The 21,341-nt window shown below is 42.4% G+C and overlaps 1 long non-coding RNA gene across 1 annotated transcript; it reads left to right on the top strand.

The window, feature by feature from the left end:
- Window positions 1-18,271: 18,271 nt before the first annotated feature.
- On the top strand, window positions 18,272-21,132 carry LOC145861105 (uncharacterized). Its single transcript, XR_014380903.1, has 3 exons — window positions 18,272-18,637; window positions 20,680-20,819; window positions 21,044-21,132. It is a non-coding gene; the product is annotated as an uncharacterized LOC145861105 (long non-coding RNA).
- The last annotated feature ends 209 nt before the right edge of the window (window positions 21,133-21,341 follow it).

Raw genomic sequence — 21,341 nt, 5'->3', positions numbered from 1 at the left:
TGGGTTTCAATTGCATTTTCAACTCGACTAATGTTTTTCTCACCCAAAAATGTACGTTATATAGCAAGTGTGCACTCTGGTATTGTCAATGTGCTCTAGTTAACAGCGCACAGGGCGCAGATTTAGTGCACTGTTGGCTAGAGCACACATATAGCCTACATCAAGGGTACTATGAGGTCCGGAGCCTGCTGGTTTTCTGTTCTACCTGATAATTAATTGCACATGCCTACATAAGGGACGCTTGTGGCAGCTCCCTTCTGATTGATGAGGATTTTTATAAGGCAAATGGACGGTCTCTTACTAAACGTCTGTGGGTGCTATTTAAATAGGCCAACGGCCTCAGGTCCCCCCCCCCCCCCCCCCAGGCCTGGTCTTCCGGGAAGTCTATTTCAATTCAAATCAAAGTTTATTTGTCACGTGCGCCGAATACAACAGGTGTAGACCTTACAGTGAAATGCTTACTTACAGGCTATAACCAATAGTGCGAATAAATAAATAAATTGGTGTGTGTATGTAAGTAAAGAAAAAAAACAACAGTAAAAAGACATTTGAAAAATAAGAGTAGCAAGGCTATATACAGACACCGGTTAGTCAGGCTTATTGAGGTAGTATGTACATGTGGGTATGGTTAAGGTGACTATGCATATATGATGAACAGAGAGTAGCAGCAGCGTAAAAGAGGGGTTGGGGGGGGCACACAATGCAAATCGTCCGGGTAACCATTTGCATAGGTGGAAATCCCAGGGGGGACGGTGGGACACGACCCCCCCATCCTGGGAAAAATATGATTTGTCCCCCCCAATATATCACTGGAAACATAACTGTAATTTAAATAATATTAATAATACGCAATGAAAGCACTTGTGCTGATTATAGACACTTAATAGCACGTTTTTAAGTTTAAAAAGTTTGCGACCCCCCCCCCCCCTTTGCCTCACAATGGTTTGATCCACTGCCCCCCGGCCCTCAGCAGTGGCACGTGGTGCAGGTACTGCACATGTGTGGGAATCTGACAGTCTGTTGTTGGTGGCTGACCTCCAGTAAGTCCATTTTCAAATGTTCCGAGCTAGTCCTCCTGATGTTGTTTGAACCCACATGGACTACGACAGTGTCAGCTCCCGGCATCTGTTGTAGAACAGTCGGAAGCAGCCTTGTTATATTCTGTACTCATGCTCCTGGGTAGCACAGGGGTTTTGCCTTGGGGACTGAGATGTTTCTCACCATAGAGCTGCCTATGATGACAGCTGGTGATTTTGAATGGGCCGGTCTCTCAGGCAGCCTCACGGTCTGGTGAGGCTGGGAGCTCCGAGGATCTGAACCAGAGGTAGAAGCCACCGGAAAGGGAGACAGAGCCATGGACCAAGACGCAGGTACCTCCGGATCCGATCTTGATTGGGAAGCCCCCAAGGACGAAGGCGCCGGAATAAATACTTATTTTCCACCATAATTTGCAAATAAATTCATAAAAAATCCTACAATGTGATTTTTCTGGATTTTTTTCTCATTTTGTCTGTCATAGTTGAAGTGTACCTATGGTGAAAATTACAGGCCTCTCTCATCTTTTTAAGTGGGAGAACTTGCACAATTGGTGGCTGACTAAATACTTTTTTGCCCCACTGTATGATGGTTATTATATCAGTATTTGCACATAAAGGCATTTCTATCGCCTGTTCTCGCATAATACATTTTACCTACACAAAAAGATCCCAACATGTCGAATTCACAAATTGTCAGCATTTATAAAATTGTACCAAAACTTCCTGTTTCCATCACAGCGGTCGTGATTTATTTTTTATACAGTATGACTTTACTCTCATGAAAACTGTGGATGGAAACGTGGTCACTGTCAAAGATTTATTTGTCTACAATACAGCATCTTGTAGAGCATTGATGTTGCTCTGAAAGGCAAATATTTTACTCTCTGCAATAACAATGTATGAAGTAGCCTGCAATAAAAAGGTCAAGTTTCCTGTCTAACTGTGTGCATGCACTAAAGACACAATTACAGTGCAAAATCTTCTGTTTACTATTTCATCAGTCAGGTAACTTCCTTATTCCTTCTGTCTGCACTACCACTTCCCCTACCGTTGCAGTTGCTCTATTGTTGTTCTGTTCCATTTTCAGAGAACTCTGAAAGATGACGCTATCAGTAACCACACAAATTTTCCCTATACCCATCATGATGTTGCTACAACCTAGCCTATGAATGAAAGTTTACAAAAATTAGTAATACCAAAAGCTTACCATGACTTGCAAGAGTTCCAGTATTGTGTTTGAAAGTCATAGCCAGCTAGCTAACATAGCATCCCTCTGTTTGAGCAGGGTGTTTCAGTAGGATAAACTAGCTAGCTGCATTTGCAAACTAAGTAAGTGAAACTGAAGAGAAAAAAAAGACAAATATTTCTCTCTCTCTAGCTTCTTCATTTTGGAAGAATTTAATTTGTTAAAAACTGTTAAACTATTGTCTTTCTCTCTCTCTTTGAGTCAACCACTCACCACATGTTATATACTGCAGTACTAGCTAGCTGTAGCTTATTACATTTTTGTCATTTAGCAGACACTCTTATCCAGAGCGACTTACAGTAGTGAATGCATACATTTCATACCATACATTTTGCTGGCCCCCCGTGGGAATTGAACCCACAACCCTGGTGTTGCAAACACCATGCTCTACCAACTGAGCTACACGGAAGGCACGCACCTAGCACTGACACACACCTAGCACTAACACACCTAGCACTGACACACACCTAGCACTAGATGAATTCTCTGATCCTTTGATTGGGTGGACATGTCAGTTCATGCTGCAAGAGCTCTGATAGACTGGAGGACGTCCTCAGGAAGTTGTCATAATTACTGTGTAAGTCTGTAGAAGGGGGTGAGAGTACCAAACCATGAGCCTCCAAGGTTTGGTATTGAAGTCAATGGACCCAGAAGAGGACAGAAGCTAGCTGTTCTCCGGCTACCCTACAGAGTGCTGTTGAGGCTACTGTAGACCTTCTTTGCAAAACAGTGTGTTAATCAATTATTTGGCGATGTGATTTATATTTTGAATAGTTTTATCTAAAAAGGAGAACTTTTTCAATGTTTTACTAGAAACATTTTTATGAAATTCACTGAGGAGGAGGGTCTTCACCCTCTGAGGAGGTTCCACTGTTCTAAACACAACTGGAGACATTCACATCGGAACATTTGCTCAGATAAATACATTATAGTTCCTTCTGTTTTATTTACTCAAATGGGGATAACACACACCTAGCACTGACACACACCTAGCACTGACACACACCTAGCACTGACACACACCTAGCACTAACACACACCTAGCACTGACACACACCTAGCACTGACACACCTAGCACTGACACACCTAGCACTAACACACACCTAGCACTAACACACACCTAGCACTAACACACACCTAGCACTGACACACCTAGCACTGACACACACCTAGCACTGACACACACCTAGCACTGACACACACCTAGCACTGACACACCTAGCACTGACACACACCTAGCACTGACACACCTAGCACTGACACACCTAGCACTGACACACACCTAGCACTGACACACACCTAGCACTGACACACCTAGCACTGACACACACCTAGCACTGACACACACCTAGCACTAACACACCTAGCACTAACACACCTAGTGTAACCGATGTGAAATGGCTAGTTAGTTAGCGGTGGTGCGCGCTAATAGCATTTCAATCAGTGACGTCACTCGCTCTGAGACTTGAAGTAGGGTTTCCCCTTGCGTTGCAAGGGCCGCGGCTTTTGTGGCGCGATGGGTAACGTTGCTTCGTGGGTGTTAGTTGTTGATGTGTGCAAGGGTCCCTGGTTCGAGCCCGGGTTGGGGCGAGGAGAGGGACGGAACCTACACTGTTACACTAGCACTGACACACACCTAGCACTGACACACACAGCACTGACACACACCTAGCACTGACACACCTAGTACTAACACACACCTAGCACTGACACACACCTAGCACTAACACACACCTAGCACTGACACACACCTAGCACTGACACACACCTAGCAATGACACAAACCTACCAGTGACACACACCTAGCACTAACACACACCTAGCACTAACACACACCTAGCACTAACACACACCTAGAACTGACACACCTAGCACTGACACACCTAGCACTGACACACACCTAGCACTGACACACACCTAGCACTGACACACACCTAGCACTAACACACACCTAGAACTGACACACCTAGCACTGACACACCTAGCACTAACACACACCTAGCACTGACACACCTAGCACTGACACACACCTAGTACTGACACACACCTAGTACTAACACACACCTAGCACTAACACACACCTAGCACTAACACACACCTAGCACTAACACACACCTAGCTTTAACACACCTAGCACTGACACACCTAGCACTGACACACCTAGCACTAACACACACCTAGCACTAACACACACCTAGCACTGACACACACCTAGCACTGACACACACCTAGCACTGACACACCTAGCACTGACACACCTAGCACTAACACACACCTAGCACTGACACACCTAGCACTAACACACCTAGCACTAACACACACCTAGCACTGACACACCTAGCACTGACACACACCTAGCACTGACACACCTAGCACTAACACACACCTAGCACTGACACACCTAGCACTGACACACACCTAGCACTGACACACACCTAGCACTAACACACACCTAGCACTAACACACACCTAGCACTAACACACACCTAGCACTGAGACACACCTAGCACTAACACACACCTAGCACGAACACACACCTAGCACTGACACACACCTAGCACTGACACACACCTAGCACTGACACACACCTAGTACTAACACACACCTAGCACTGACACACCTAGCTTTAACACACCTAGCACTGACACACCTAGCACTAACACACCTAGCACTGACACACCTAGCACTGACACACACCTAGCACTAACACACCTAGCACTGACACACCTAGCTTTAACACACCTAGCACTGACACACCTAGCACTAACACACCTAGCACTGACACACCTAGCTTTAACACACCTAGCACTGACACACCTAGCTTTAACACACCTCCGTCACAGAATCAACTGATCATTGTCTTCGCTTGGATCCAAGTGTGTAACTGCTGGGCTGGAACAAAAGCCTGCATGCCCAGTTGCTCTCCAGAAACATAGTTGGGAGACCACTGCAGCACTGTATACCATCAATTAGTATGAAGAGGAGAGAGGGATGGGGGGCGGGTCATCGACTACTACAAGTCATGCACAGACGGTTGGTTAAGACAAACCGCATCTAGCTACCAGGAGGACCAGAGCAACGTGGATACGTACCACCACTCCTTTGTAAGGAGCAGAAAACCTGAGGGACAAATGCCAGTGCAGCTGAAGAGAAAAAAGGAAGAACCACAAAACAATGAGCAGTAACCCATGGTGGATATTGGACAATACACTGACACACAAAAACCTGCAGCCTTACTGGACTAGGAGTGTAGTAGTACAGCCCTGCCCAACAGTATGTAGTAAATACAGTTGGTGGCTATGGTTGGTCTGTCTACTGAGTCTATGGACCTGGTAAGTGTCAGTGTTGGAATTAATTCCATTCCAAATCAGAAAGCGACAGAGAAGCATTGAGGAAAATTTGAATAGAAATGTCAGTTTACTTCCTGAATTGGTAGTGTCCAGACAGACCAGACCATGTAGAATAGTCCTCACCGTGTTCTGTCTCTTGAGTTTGAGCTGGTTGACGGCCAGAGCCTCAGCATGCTCCAGCTGTTCTATCTCCTCTAACTTCTCATTGTAGCGTCTGATCTGCTCGTTGATCAACATCTCCACACACCTGGGACACAGAGACATTACCTGCTAGTTAAAATCTCTATTGTGGTAAAGACACCGAATTAGTTTCTGTACAGTGGGGGTCCTACCTAGTTGCCTGAACAAAATATTTACTTGATAACAGCAAATTGTTATTTTATTTAACCTTTATTTAACTAGGCAAGTCAGTTAAAAACAAATTCTTATTTACAATGATGGCCTACCAAAATATAGGACAAAGCACACATCCCAACAAGAGAGACCACACAACACCATTACATAAAGAGTCCTAAGACAACAACATAGCAAGGCAGCAACACATGACCACACAGCATGGTAGAAACACAACATGAAAACAACATGGTAGCAACACATGCTAGCAGCACAAAACATGGTACAATCATTATTGGGCACAGACAACAGCACAAAGGGCAAGAAGGTAGAGACAACAACACATCACACAAAGCAGCCACAACTGTCAGTAAGAGTGTCCATGATTTGGGTCTATGAATGAAGAGACTGAGATAAAACTGTCCAGTTTGAGTGTTTGTTGCAGCTCGTTCTCGTCGCTAGCTGCAGCAAACTGAAAAGACGAGCGACCTAGGGATGTGTGCGCTTTAGGGACCTTTAACAGAGTGTGACTGGCAGAACGGGTGTTGTATGTGGAGGACGAGGGCTGCAGGTCCCAGCTACATCACAAATGGTCCTTTTGTTCGATAAAGTCCTTCTTTATATCCACAAAAACTCAGTTTAGCTGGCGAGCTTCATTCAATAATCCACTGGTTTCCCTCCTTCAAAATGCATACAAAATGAATCCCAAACGTTACCAAATAACTTCTCCAAACAAGTCAAACAACGTTTATAATCAAACCTCAGGTACCCTAATACATAAATAAACAATACAATTTAAGACAGAGAATCGTTATTGTCTTAACCGGATATAAACAACAAAGAACGAGCTCTCATCCACACGCATGAAAACACTACAGCCAAAATGGGAGCCACTTAGAAAAACTACAAATTCTAGCAAATTTTTCCAACAACAAGACTGAAACTCTTTCTAAAGACTGTTGACATCTAGTGGAAGCCCTAGGAACTGCAATCTGGGAGGATTTCGCCTCATAATAAACATGACAGCCATTGGAAACAGTGGTATTTTTTGGGGATGGTTTGTCCTTGGCTGTTTCGCCTGCCATATCAGTTCTGTTATATTCACAGACATTATTTTAACAGTTTTAGAAACTTTAGAGTGTTTTCTATCCGAATTATATGCATATCCTAGCTTCAGGGCCTGAGTAACAGGCAGTTTACTTTGGGCACGCTTTTCATCCGGACGTCAAAATACTGTCCCCTAGCCCAAAGAGATTAAGGTTGCAGTGACTCATCCATAACCTGAGCGGAAACCAGATTGCATAACAGAGAGAATACTATAGACATCAAGAAAGCCAGTCAGTTGATTATTGACAAGTTTTTAGCAAAGACTATGTTGAGATCAATAAAATCCATTCAAAGTGGACTATTATCTTATTGTGGTATTCTTTTTATTTCAACTGAATTGATAAAAATAAACAACATTCTATACATAAAGTAACAGTGGTTTCTGTCTATGCAGTGATCAGAGAGATACTTACGTGGTGGTCTTGGCCACGTCCTTCATGCTCATGAGTGGGTCGGCGCTGTCTGGGCAGCGGAGGATGCAGGGGGCAAACACGATGGCCAGGGAGTTGGGAGACATGCGATTGTGAGACTCGTCTTTAGACACTCTGGAAGAGAGAAAAATATTACTCATGTGGAAGGGGAAAAAAGTTAAATATTTATACAGCAATACACACTGCAATATTGCCCCAGCCATGAAGAGTATGTACTTGACTAGATGGAAGAAAAGTCTTTCCAAGGTGTTGAAGCATGCGGTGGGGAGCTGTTCCAACACTTTGTAGATGGCATGTAGCTGCTCTTGCTTTTCAGGAAGTTCTAGAGAGATGAGGAAAACACAATATAGGATCAACAACAACGCCACAATGTAGGGATTGCTGACAGTCGACAATATTACACATTTGAACATTCAGTAGAATACAGGTAACTGACAAAATAAAGGAAACACCAACATAAAGTGTCTTAATACGGCGTTAAAGCCAGAACTGCTTTAATGCGCCTTGGCATAAATTCTACAAGTGTCTGGAACTGTAATGCGACACCATTCTTCCACGAGAAATTCCATAATTTGTCGTTTTGTCAAGAGTGTTGGAAAACGCTGTCTCAGGTGCCGCTCCCATAAGTGTTTAATTGGGTTGAGATCTGGTGACAGACACATACACTCCCTTTAAACTTCCTTTGAGACCCCTCTTTCAAAGTCAGAGATCTCTAGCCATGGTAGCCAAAATAAGGGGCAGCTGGACCTTAAGCATGGTGGGATGTTTTAATAGCTTAATTAACTCAGGAATCACACCCGATTTCAATATACTTTGTATCCCTCATTTACTCAAGTATTTCCTTTATTTTGGCATTTACCTGTAGAATATAACAAGGAGAAGATAACCAAAGTGCAGGCCTCCCGACTCCTCGTCACTCTGCACACAGACAGACACCAACAGTCAGAGATATGTTAGTCAATAGTAACCTAGGGACCAACACAGATTTTTAAGATTTGCACAACTAAATCATGGAAGTATGTCAATGTAGTTTACAAATATGTGAGGTCAATGCCCACCTTTTTGGCAAAAAACGTGCAGCAGTCTGTGACAATTTTGCAGAGGCACTTCTTGTGGCACACCATCTTACAATCTGGAAGAATAAAACCAGAATGGAAGGCTATTAACATTTGTATCCATGACGACCCAGAATATAATGGTTATAATGTTTCACGTTATGTATGTTTAAAGCATGTTCAGCATTCACATCAATCATTGGAGACTGTTATTCTTGTTACTAGAATGTGAGAGTTGTCAGAATGCCTGTATGTGTGTTGTGTGTGTGTGTGTTTGTCTGTCTGTGTGGTACTCACAGCTGCAAATGTAGACTTTCTCCATGCCCTCGATATAGGAGTTGCACTGGTCACACGACTGCATGATGTTAACCTGGTACGTGCTGAACACATGGTCCAGGGGGTTCTCCATCTAAACAATCATACATTGTGTACATGTATCAATGTGCCCAATCATTTCATAAAATACATATATTTCTATAGAGAAAGAAGAGTGGACAGGTTTAAGGATCGGCCCTTAGTTTGTACTTTCGTTCTTGTCTTCCGAGCTTTAGTAGGCTGAAACACAGACAAAAGCATCAATATTTCATTTATTGACTCCATAAAGACAGACTATGATCAATATCTGTGTCTTTAGTACCAAAAACCTGTGTTTTTCTATTATTTTATATATTTAACTTTTGCATTTTCCAATTAAGAACATTCAAAACAAAAATGAGAAGACAGACAATATAACAAAGTGACAAACTTAGAAGACAACAGACAAAAATTGAAATGCAATAGAGAAAAAACAAAAAACGAATGAGACATTGGACCAGTAGGCTACAGTACATTTTATACATTAAGTGTGAAACATTACATGAGGATTATACAGAGATGCAATCAATGTTATGTGAGTGGACATTCTCCATATAATCAATAAAGGGTTGCCAAATTCTGTAAATTGTCTCTGACTTATTCCTCAAGCAGTATGTCATTTTCTCCAGTGGGATACAACTATTAACTTCAGATACCCGCCTGCCAGTTGCAATGTGGCTATCTGATTTCCATTTCAAGGCAATACATTTTTTGCCAATTGCTAGCACCATTTCTGTTAGCTTTGTTAGTGTGACTTTGCCTAAGACTGGAATTAGTGAAGTTATCCAGTAGACAGACCTCCGGGTCTAAAGGGAATGCAGCCCCCTGAATTGAAGATATGGTATCGCATACCCCTTGCCAGAAACGGTGTAGTTTTGAACTGTGTAGTTTTGAACGTAGGGAGGAGATACCAGGGTTGAACTTGTGCAATGTAGATGGGGTGATATAGAGCTGATGGAGGAAATTAAACTGGATCAGTCTGTATCTGGAGTTCAATGTGGATGTAACACCATCCCTGTATAGGTCACTCCATAGTCCCTCATCAAGATTAATATGTCACGTGTGCTCCCTCTCCGGCCTCTTGGTCACCAGGCTGCTCGTTATGGCGCACACCTGTCACCATCATTACGCGCACAATCAGACTCACCTGTACTCCATCACCTCCATCACCTCCCCCCAGTGTATATATATATATATATATACTGCTAAAAAAAATAAAGGGAACACTTAAACAACACATCCTAGATCTGAATGAATGAAATAATCTTATTAAATACTTTTTTCTTTACATAGTTGAATGTGCTGACAACTAAATCACACAAAAATAATCAATGGAAATCCAATTTCTCAACCCATGGAGGTCTGGATTTGGAGTCACACTCAAAATTAAAGTGGAAAACCACACTACAGGCTGATCCAACTTTGATGTAATGTCCTTAAAACAAGTCAAAATGAGGCTCAGTAGTGTGTGTGGCCTCCACGTGCCTGTATGACCTCCCTACAACGCCTGGGCATGCTCCTGATGAGGTGGCGGATGGTCTCCTGAGGGATCTCCTCCCAGACCTGGACTAAAGCATCCGCCAACTCCTGGACAGTCTGTGGTGCAATGTGGCGTTGGTGGATGGAGCGAGACATGATGTCCCAGATGTGCTCAATTGGATTCAGGTCTGGGGAACGGGCGGGCCAGTCCATAGCATCAATGCCTTCCTCTTGCAGGAACTGCTGACACACTCCAGCCACATGAGGTCTAGCATTGTCTTGCATTAGGAGGAACCCAGGGCCAACCGCACCAACATATGGTCTCACAAGGGGTCTGAGGATCTCATCTCGGTACCTAATGGCAGTCAGGCTAACTCTGGCAAGCACATGGAGGGCTGTGCGGCCCCCAAAGAAATGCCACCCCACACCATGACTGACCCACCGCCAAACCGGTCATGCTGGAGGATGTTGCAGGCAGCAGAACGTTCTCCACGGCGTCTCCAGACTCTGTCACGTCTGTCACGTGCTCAGTGTGAACCTGCTTTCATCTGTGAAGAGCACAGGGCGCCAGTGGCGAATTTGCCAATCTTGGTGTTCTCTGGCAAATGCTAAACGTCCTGCACGGTATTGGGCTGTAAGCACAACCCCCACCTGTGGACGTCGGGCCCTCATACCACCCTCATGGAGTCTGTTTCTGACCGTTTGAGCAGACACATGCACATTTGTGGCCTGCTGGAGGTCATTTTGCAGGGCTCTGGCAGTGCTTCTCCTGCTCCTCCTTGCACAAAGGCGGAGGTAGCGGTCCTGCTGCTGGGTTGTTACCCTCCTACGGCCTCCTCCACGTCTCCTGATGTACTGGCCTGTCTCCTGGTAGCGCCTCCATGCTCTGGACACTACGTTGACAGACACAGCAAACCTTCTTGCCACAGCTCGCATTGATGTGCCATCCTGGATGAGCTGCACTCCCTGAGCCACTTGTGTGGGTTGTAGACTCCGTCTCATGCTACCACTAGAGTGAAAGCACCGCCAGCATTCAAAAGTGACCAAAACATCAGCCAGGAAGCATAGGAACTGAGAAGTGGTCTGTGGTCCCCACCTGCAGAACCACTCCTTTATTGGGGGTGTCTTGCTAATTGCCTATAATTTCCACCAATGTCTATTCCATTTGCACAACAGCATGTGAAATTTATTGTCAATCAGTGTTGCTTCCTAAGTGGACAGTTTGATTTCACAGAAGTGTGATTGACTTGGAGTTACATTGTGTTGTTTAAGTGTTCCCTTTATTTTTTTGAGCAGTGTATATATATATATGTCACCACCTTTGGTTCCTTCCCCAGGCGTCATTGTTTCTGTTCCAGTGTTAAGTCAGTGCGTTGTTCCTGTTGTATGTTGCGTTTATTTATTAAAACACTCACTCCCTGAACTTGCTTCCTGACTCTCAGTGCACATCATTTGAGAAAACCTAGATCTTTTTCCAAAGTCAGGGTTTACCTACCTCAGGCAGTGGTAGTCATGACATAAGAGCATCGTAAACACAGGAAATGGTCTTGAACAGTGGTTGGTCTGCATGGGAAAGTTGTTCAATAGGTGACATCTTAGGTAGGTTCCATTGGCCCTTGAGATGTATTAGATTCACCCTAATAAAATGTCATAGTTGACATTTTATTAGGGTGAATCTAATACATCTCAAGGAAGAAATAAGATAAGAAATAAGAAATAAGATAAGGTCGTCCTCAAAATGCGTTAACTTATGGGTATGGGGACCCACCTCAAAGCCATGTACTGTGCATTTGGAAAGTATTCAGACCCCTTAACTTTTTCCACATTTTGTTACGTTACAGCCTTATTAACTGTCACACCATGACCATAGAGAGCCAGTTTCTCTATGGTGAAGTAGGTCAGGGTGTGACTGGTGGGTATTCTAGTTTATTATTTCTATGTGGGGTTCTAGGTTATTATTTCGATGTTGGTGATTTGTATGATTCCCAATTAGAGGCAGCTGGTAATTGTTGTCTCTAATTGGGGATCATATTTATGTAGCTGTTTTTCCCACCTGTGTTTGTGGGATATTATTTTGTATTTTGTGCATGTGCACCACTTAGTCACGTTTCGTTGTTTCTTTATTGTTTTGTGCGTTTCACTTAATTATAGTGGATTTATCAGAGGTGACAGAGATTCCTATCCTCAGTGCAGTGGGCAGCTGGGAGGAGGTGCTCTTATTCTCCATGGACTTTACAGTGTCCCAGAACTTCTGGAGTTAGAGCTGCAGAATGCACATTTCTGTTTGAAAAAGATAGCCTTTGCTTTCCTAACTGACTGTGTGTATTGGTTCCGGACTTCCCTGAAAAGTTGCATATCGCGGGGACTATTAGATGCTAGTGAAATACGCCACAGGATGTTTTTGTGCTGGTCGAGGGCAGTCAGGTCTGGAGTGAACCAAGGGCTATATCTGTTCTTCGTTCTACATTTTTTTAAAGGGTATTTTGAGGAAATTACTTTTAATAAACAACCAGGCATCCTCTACTGACGGGATGAGGTCAATATCCTTCCAGGATACCCGGGCCAGGTCGATTAGAAAGGCCTACTCGCAGAAGTGTTTTAGGGAGCGTTTGACAGTGATGAGGGTTGCTCGTTTGACCACGGACGCAGGCAATGAGGCAGTGATCGCTGAGATCCTGGTTGAAAACAGCAGGATCTGTATTTAGAGGGCAATTGCGTATTTATTATTACTATTACTACGTTTCCATTATTTCTCTATTTTCTTTCTCTCTGCATTGTTGACAAAGGGCCCGTAAGTAAGCATTTCACTGTTAGTCTACACTTGTTGTTTATGAAGCATGTGAAGACTAACATTTTATTTGATTTCATTAGACTAGTGTCAGAAGTGAGATCACACTTGGCTACTTACACCTGTTTGTGGAACTATTTCAGGAACTGTGGAATGTCAAGGTCAGATCAGGCAGATGTGTAAGAAATAGGAATTGGAATGCATCTACCAAATTTGGTGATTTGGATGATATCTATGAGGGTGCACATGTTTACGGATTTGGGGTTGTACCTGGTAGGTACATTTATGTGAGATTGAGGGCATCTAGCTTAGATTGTAGGATGGCCGGGGTGTTAAGCATATGTGGGGGAACTAGTAGGCTACAGTTGTCAGTGTTCAGCAAGTTAACATTCAGCAATTTGGAATCCATTAACTCAGATTTTCGTACTTGACCTCAAAACGAAGAATTGTTATTAATCTGTTAACATTACTCAAAAGATTACCACAATTTTCAGATGCACCTTTATGATAGCAAACAGGCTAAGAAATTATAGCTTGCCAAGTTACTTACTGCAGAGTAGGACTAGCCATGATCTGACTAGTAACTTATGCTGGTAGTTGATTTTAAGGTACAGTTATGATAATGGAGATTTGTAATTAAGATTGAGATTGGACTAAAATTAGGATAATTGGATGCTTAGATGTAATCATACTGTCTTATTGTTGCATAGGGTCAATTAAACATGACAATAAAGGAAGAGATATCAAACTTATTTTTAAAGAAGCACAAACCAGCAGATCAGGTGCAAACAGACCCCAGCCTTTGCATCACCACTGGACCCCAGAGCAGCCCAGAGCACCTCCCTGCCTGAGGCTAGTCAAAGTCAGTGTGGTCAGACTTCACAAGGACCCAGTCTACCACCACCAGGTCAGAGCATCTACCAGGCAGTCACTTTCATGCCCAGTTCAGAATTGAAGTTTAGCTTCAGCTTGTAATAGATGATTTTGTCAGATTAAGCCTCACTTTAAAATGTTGGTTGTTGATTCATGTGTGTTCTTGTTTTGATGGCAGGGGCATTTGTATTGTGATTATAAACTAATGGTTCTTACTTCTTCAGGCTAGGGTCCTTTTTTCTGAATTTTCGCCTGACTGAAGTGCCCAAAGTAAACTGCCTGTTACTCAGGCCCAGAAGCCAGGATATGCATATAATTGGCACCATTGGATAGAAAACACTTTGAAGTTTGTAGAAATGTTAAAATAATGTATGAGACTATAACACAATAGATATGGTAGGAGAAAAACCAACCAGAATTTCTTTTTTTTGAGAGCCCATGCTCTTCCAATGAAACATATAGGGTCATATCCAAATCCAGCTCCCAGATTGCAATTCCTATGGCTTCCATTAGAAGTCAACAGTCTTTGTTCAAGGTTTCAGGCTTGTTTCTTCCCAAACGAGGAAGAATTTTGAGTTTTAGTACTGGGAGTCAGAGTTGGAAATCCGTCTGTGCGCGTGACGAAGAGGACGCGTACCTGCTAATTTTGCTTTCCTATTGAACATACTTCTTTCCGTATGAAAAATTATAGTTTAATTACATTTTAGGGTACCTGAGGATTAAATAGAAATGTATTTTGACTTGTTTTAACAAAGTTTAGCGGTAGCTTTTTGGATTCCTTTCTCTGCATGTTGAACGAGTGGATTACTCAAATCGATGGTGCCAACTAAACAGACTTTTTGGGATATAAAGAAGGATTTTATCTAACAAAATGACCATACATGTTGTAGCTGGCACCCTTTGGATTGCAAATCAGAGGAAGATTTTCAAAAAGTGAATATTTAATCGCTATTTGTGATTTTATGAAGCCCGTTGAAATATTTTGATGTGGGGCGCCGTCCTCAAACATTCACATGGCATGCTTTCGCTATAAAGCCTATTGAAATCGGAAAATGCAGTTAGATGAACAAGACTTTAAGCTTTTAACCAATATAAAACACTTGTATGTACCTAAATGTTTAATGTCCATAATTTTTATGATTATTTATTTGAATTGCGCTCCCTCCAATTTCACCGGAAGTTGTCGACAGGTGTCTAGCTGGCGGGACACCTAGCTCTAATATAAATGTATCAAGGGATGACACAGAGACTTCTGGCTCTGAGCAAGACAGCTGCCAGGAGATGTCATCGAGCCCCTCCCTACTGCATCAAGCACCAGATATGCTGTTCCAAAAGGACCCAAAGGTTTAAAGAAAAAAGAACAAATGTCTTTAGTTGTGAGGTACTATTACAACGGGGCCATCCACAAAAGCTTTGTACACTTTCAGTCAGCTGAAAGCTCAGATGCAGCAGGTCGCACAAAAATTATAATTGATAACCTTGAAAAACATGGTCTGGACTACAGAAATAATCTTGTGGGGCAAGGCTATGACGGTGCACCCGTCATGAGCGGAAAGCATTCTGGTGTGTCTGCACAGATTAAAACACAGTGCAAGATTTGCATTTTATGTGCACTGCAATGCACATTGTTTGAATTTGGTTCTTGTCGATGCTGTAAAATCAGTGCCTGAGGCAGCTAATTTGTTTGCTCTCCTGCAGAAGCTTTATAACTTTGTATCTGGCTCATACGTTCATCTCAAGTGGCTTGCAGTTCAGAAAGAGCTGTATCCACAGCAGCCCAGGGAACTACAGAGACTTAGGTGGACATGCAGATACATGGCATGCCGTAATCTGAGGGACAGGCTTCCAGCAGTTCTGAGAGTGCTACATGATGTCACACTTGAAAATAGTGGTGATAGATCAGTGGAGGCAAGGGGCCTTCTTTCTCAGATTTACATTTCATAGGGCTTTTGGTTACCTTTTGTAAAGTGTTTGGTGATGCCAAATGTCTTCCTGGCATGCTCAAATCAAGCTCTTTTGACCTAGCAAGGGCTGAGGATCTAGTAGGTGCCCTTACAGACACATTACAGGACTACAGAAGTGAGGGTTACTTTGGAGAACTATGGAAAGAGCTTGAAGAGATTGCAGAGCACTGCAAAATAAGTGCATAAAAGACATCCAAAACAAGCTTAAGATTTCACGACTCATTGATGATGAGCACTGTAGGACAGAAAAATAGTGACCAAAGTGATGGCGTGCGCTTCCAAAGAGCTATCTTTTATCAGGTGCTTGACAGTCTCACAGCTGAGCTGCAGAGGCGTTTTTCAAAGAAGAATTGCGAGATAATGCAAGGGGCCCAGTCTTTCAACCCAAAGAGCACAACATTCTTGAATGAGGAGCCTCTGTTTGCCTTTGCTCAGACCTTTGAGTCAGATTTAGAGGACTTCAAACATGAGGTTCATCAAACCAAGCGGCTTCTTGATAGGAGAGAGAAGAGTGGAAGGGACAGACCGTCTACTGTCCTTGACTTTGTTGTGTTTCTAGAACCTTCTAAAGAGGTCTTCCATTAACTATTTCAACTTTGTAAGATTTCTGTTGTTACACCAGTCAGCAATGCTTCTGGCGAGAGAAGCTTCTCAGCTTTAAAACGGATTAAAACCCACCTTAGGACAACAATGGTTGATGACAGGTTAAGTCACCTCGAATTATGCTGTTTTAAATCTACCTAGGATAATTTGGCACTTAGGCGGTCCCTCTAGTCATGATTAAAACCTGCACTGTGTACTAGCTAGTACACTGACATTCACTGACAAATCCAAAGGGTATCATGTCACACAGATTTAATTTGTGACATTTTTCTTTGCTATTAGTTAACATAATATATATGAGCATAAATATGATACTGTAATTTGTAATATTGTTGTTACAAAAAAATATTTTTTCAAGTCCATTTCTGCTTGATACCTGGTATGTCAAATAGTTTTTTTGTAAATGTACATTTTTTGTAAATAAACTATGCAGTTTATGTAACACACAAATGATATCTTATCTCCTTGGTGCTTGAGCTTTATTTTCAGAAAATATTTTGGATGTTCAACACTTATAGACCCAGATTATATATTCATGAAAACAGAGTGACGAGTGTGTGTTTGTGAGAGAGAAAGAAATTGAGCTGCAGTTCTGAGGTAGAGACACTGACTATTCATAGTATGTTAAAGAATTCCAGTAAAGTAACCCTTTTGGACCACATTATCGGCTACATTGAAGAACTCCGAGTTAAGTGAATTATCACTTCTACCTCTAATCAGTATTCATAGGATTCATTCATGCTCCTTAGATGCCAGGTTAGGGTTACAAACAAATGTTCTGCCATGGTCTATGGACCCCCTGAAGTAGCTTTGGCCACCCCATGTATAAAACTCATGTTCCGCCACTGCTTACAAACCCTAATTTGACAATTTGGAACAGCGTATCTTGCCATTCAGCCTGGAGCATTTTCAATCTGCGCAATCTCGAACACCATAATGTCACCCACAGATTCACAGACTAGCAGCAAATACATTTGAACGAAGCGGAATCAGGAAATTAATGCCCACTCTCTATTGCTATTCAATGAAGATCCCGCTTTCATTCCGCTTTGATCAACCTTTTCTGCCTCGGCGAGTGACTCTGTGCCAGCAATAGGCTATTTTTATAGACAAGCCAGGTCGTAATTCCGGAAAGCTCTGGCCTAAATCAAGGTCTGGTGCCGTCTGTAATCTGTCATCTGTGTAGCGCATAGGCTATTAACGTATGGAGTCTTTTCTAGACAGATGTTATTACCATAGATAGTGAGCATCTCTGACACCAGACTTTAATGGACATTTTCCTCAACAGTACTACTGCATGGGGCGGCATTGTAGTGTTTAGAGCGTTGGACTAGTAACCCAAAGGTTGCAAGATCGAATTCCCGAGCTGACAAAGTACAAAATCTGTCATTCTGCCCCTGAACAAGGCACTGTTCCTAGGCCGTCATTGAAAATAAGAATTTGTTCTTAACTGACTTGCCTAGTAAAATAAAATAAAAAAATATGATTTTACAACTAAAGTAAAAACCCTTGTCAAATCTGATTGGCCTCCTCAAAGTTAGTCTCAGAAATCCCAGACCTAGGGCAGTCTACAATTAAGACTACAATAAATGAAGACGACAATAAAGTAATCAAACACTGATTTGATACAAATGATCCTCAAATTTCTACAGTAGAGCTGATTGTTGTAGCCTAGCCTACCTTAGTCAACGTTTGGGGGTCAAATACACTCATGGTGGGTACTTTACTTTTATATAAAGATTACCACACTGCTTACAGTCTGACTGTGGAAGTTAAGATATTTTAAGAAACAATGCTTTGACACACACCCTGCTTTTCAGATGTGCTCCGCCCAAATGGCCCTCGCCATTTTGATTGGCATTGCCACCATTGAAACTGTGACTGGTTTTAGTGGTGGTGGTGTTGACATGTCCTGTGGCACAATGTTGCCGAAACATGGTTCTCCCACATCTGAGAGTGGTCTGTTTAGTGATCCCAAACATTTCTGTTCCAGTGCTGCAGGAGATGAGATTACAGGTAAAGATCAAAGCACCCTGAATGTGTGTTTGTGTGCATGTGCATGTGAATAAATGTGTGCAACTTGGAGTAAATGAATAAATACATTTAAGAATAGAGAAGGCAATATTCTGCATTTACACAGGAAGCCCAGTTCTGATATTTATTTCACTTATTGGTCTTTTGACTAATCAGATCAGCTCTGAAAAAGATCTGACTTGTAAAGATCTAATGTGATTGGTCAAAATACTAATTAGTGGAAAAAAGACCAGAATTGGGCTGCCTGTGTAAACACAGCCCTAACTGGGCCTTGTCAGACAAGCTTGATGAACCATGGGTTACATAATGTATTATATATGTGAAGCCTAATAGTGGATGGTACAGAACCCATTATACACTGAACAAAAATATAAACACAACATGCAACAATTTCAAAGATTTGGCTGAGTTACAGTTCATATAAGAAAATCAGTCAATTGAAATAAATAAATTAGGACCTAATCTATGGACTTCACATGATTGGGAATTACAGATATGCATCTGTTGGTCACAGATACCTTTAAAAAAAAAAGGTAGGGGCGTGGATCAGAACTGGGGCATTTTCAACTTCCAGGAATGTTGTACAGATCCTTGTGACATGGGGCCCGTGCATTATCATGCTGAAACATGAGGCGATGTCGCTGGATGAACAGCACGACAATGGGCCTCAGGATCTCGTCACGGTATCTCTGTGCATTAAATTTGCCATTGATAAAATGCAATTGTGTTCGTTGTCCGTACCTTATGCCTGCCCATACCACAATCCCACCGCCACCATGGGGCACTCAATTCAAAATGTTGACATCAGCAGTTGACCCTCGCCACAAGACGCCATACACGCTGTCTGCCATCTGCCCGGTACAGTAGAAACCGGGATTCTTCCATGAAGAGCACACTTCTCCAGCGTGCCAGTGGCCATTGAAGATGAGCATTTGCCCACTGAAGTCGGTTACGAGGCCGAACCGCAGTCAGGTCAATACCCTGATGAGGACGACGAGCATGCAGATGAGCTTCCCTGAGATGGTTTCTGACAGTTTGTGCAGAAATTATTTGGTTGTGCAAACCCACAGTTTCATCAGCTGTCCGGGTGGCTGGTCTCAGACGATCCCACAGGTGAAGAAGCCGGATGAGGAGGTCCTGGGCGGGCTTGGTTACACATGGTCTGTGGTTGTGAGGCCAGTTGGATGTAGTGCCAAATTCTCTAAAACGACGTTGGAGGCGGCTTGATTTGAGAAAATGAATTACTATTTTTAAAGGAACTGTTTGACTTTGTCTTAGCTAGCTAGGTCTTTTTATTTTGTCTAAATTTGCACTAAGAATGGCATAATCTAGTTACTATATAAAAAAAGACAGAGTCCTTGATGACAATAATAAGAATAAATTGTAAGAATACAAATCAAAAATAAATAGCCATCTCAGATGATCCAATTGGAAAGTGATCTGTTGCAACAAGTCTCTTGTTCACAAGACTCACAAAATTCAATACACATCCATAATTTACTCTTTTTCAGGTCCTTTGAGTAGAGCCATGTGACATTTACATCGTGAGATAAACATTATATTCTCTGGCAACAGCTCTGGTGGACATTCCTGCAGTCAGCATGCCAATTGCACACTCCCTCAAAACTTGAAACATCTGTGGCATTGTGTTGTGTGACAAAACTGCACATTTTAGAGTGTCCTTTTATTGTCCCCAGCACAAGGTGCATCTGTGTAATGATCATACTGTTTAATCAGCTTCTTGATATGCCACAACTGTCAGGTGGATGGATTATCTTGGCAAAGAACAAATGCTCACTAAAAGGGCTGTAAACAAATTTGTGCGCAAAATTTGAGAGAAATAAGCTTTAGGTGCATATGGAAAATGTCTGGGATCTTTTATTTCAGTTCATGAAACACGGGACCAAAACTTTACATGTTGAGTTTATATTTTTGTTCAGTATAGTTGGTACCTCCTACAATAGACCACTATTTTTGTGTTTGAAAAGTATGAACCTGTCTATGTTTCTAATAATGTGTTACAGTGTCACTCAAAGCTGATCATGCCACTAGGTTTAAAGGGTTTCTGTTGGAGGCTAGGGAATCACAGGATGGATTTGCTGTTGGCACCTTCACACTGCTCACTCCCGCTCATAGCCGCCTTCTTAAGTGCAATGACAATCCAGTGAGTCTGCTCTAATAGAAGTGTTTTCCCCCTCTTGTTGCTTAGTTACCCTCTTATTGCAGTTTATTTTACCCTCCTTATTCCTCATCTCACATGGTCAAGCATCAATCTCATGATCAGACAATGATACTGGTATTAAGGTGTCATCAAGTTAAGGTGCTTTGAAATGAACTGTATGACACCTTTGATGTCAGTCTGACCATGACTGTAAAATGTGTGTGTAGGCAGCTGCTGTTACCCAACCCAACAACCAAGCCAAGACATCCATCATAGCCAAGTGGAGAGCACCATACAAGGGCCTTTTTTATTTCAGGTCATTATTCATGCATTCATTAACGAATTACCTGTATAATATGCTGTTGTCGCACTACAGTAAAAAGGACATTGTCTTTAAGCATGTTTATTGATATTTTTCAGTCACATTTATTAAAGACATGATGAAGTTCTGGATACCAGAGGCCATTAACATCACCACCTGTCCTACTACTCCTGCTATCACTACTCCTACTACTATCACTACTA

The sequence above is a fragment of the Salmo salar genome, chromosome 16 (assembly GCF_965601325.2).
Source record: "Salmo salar chromosome 16, fSalSal1, whole genome shotgun sequence".
NCBI lineage: Eukaryota > Metazoa > Chordata > Actinopteri > Salmoniformes > Salmonidae > Salmo > Salmo salar.
This window is presented reverse-complemented; position numbering and strand designations above follow the sequence as displayed.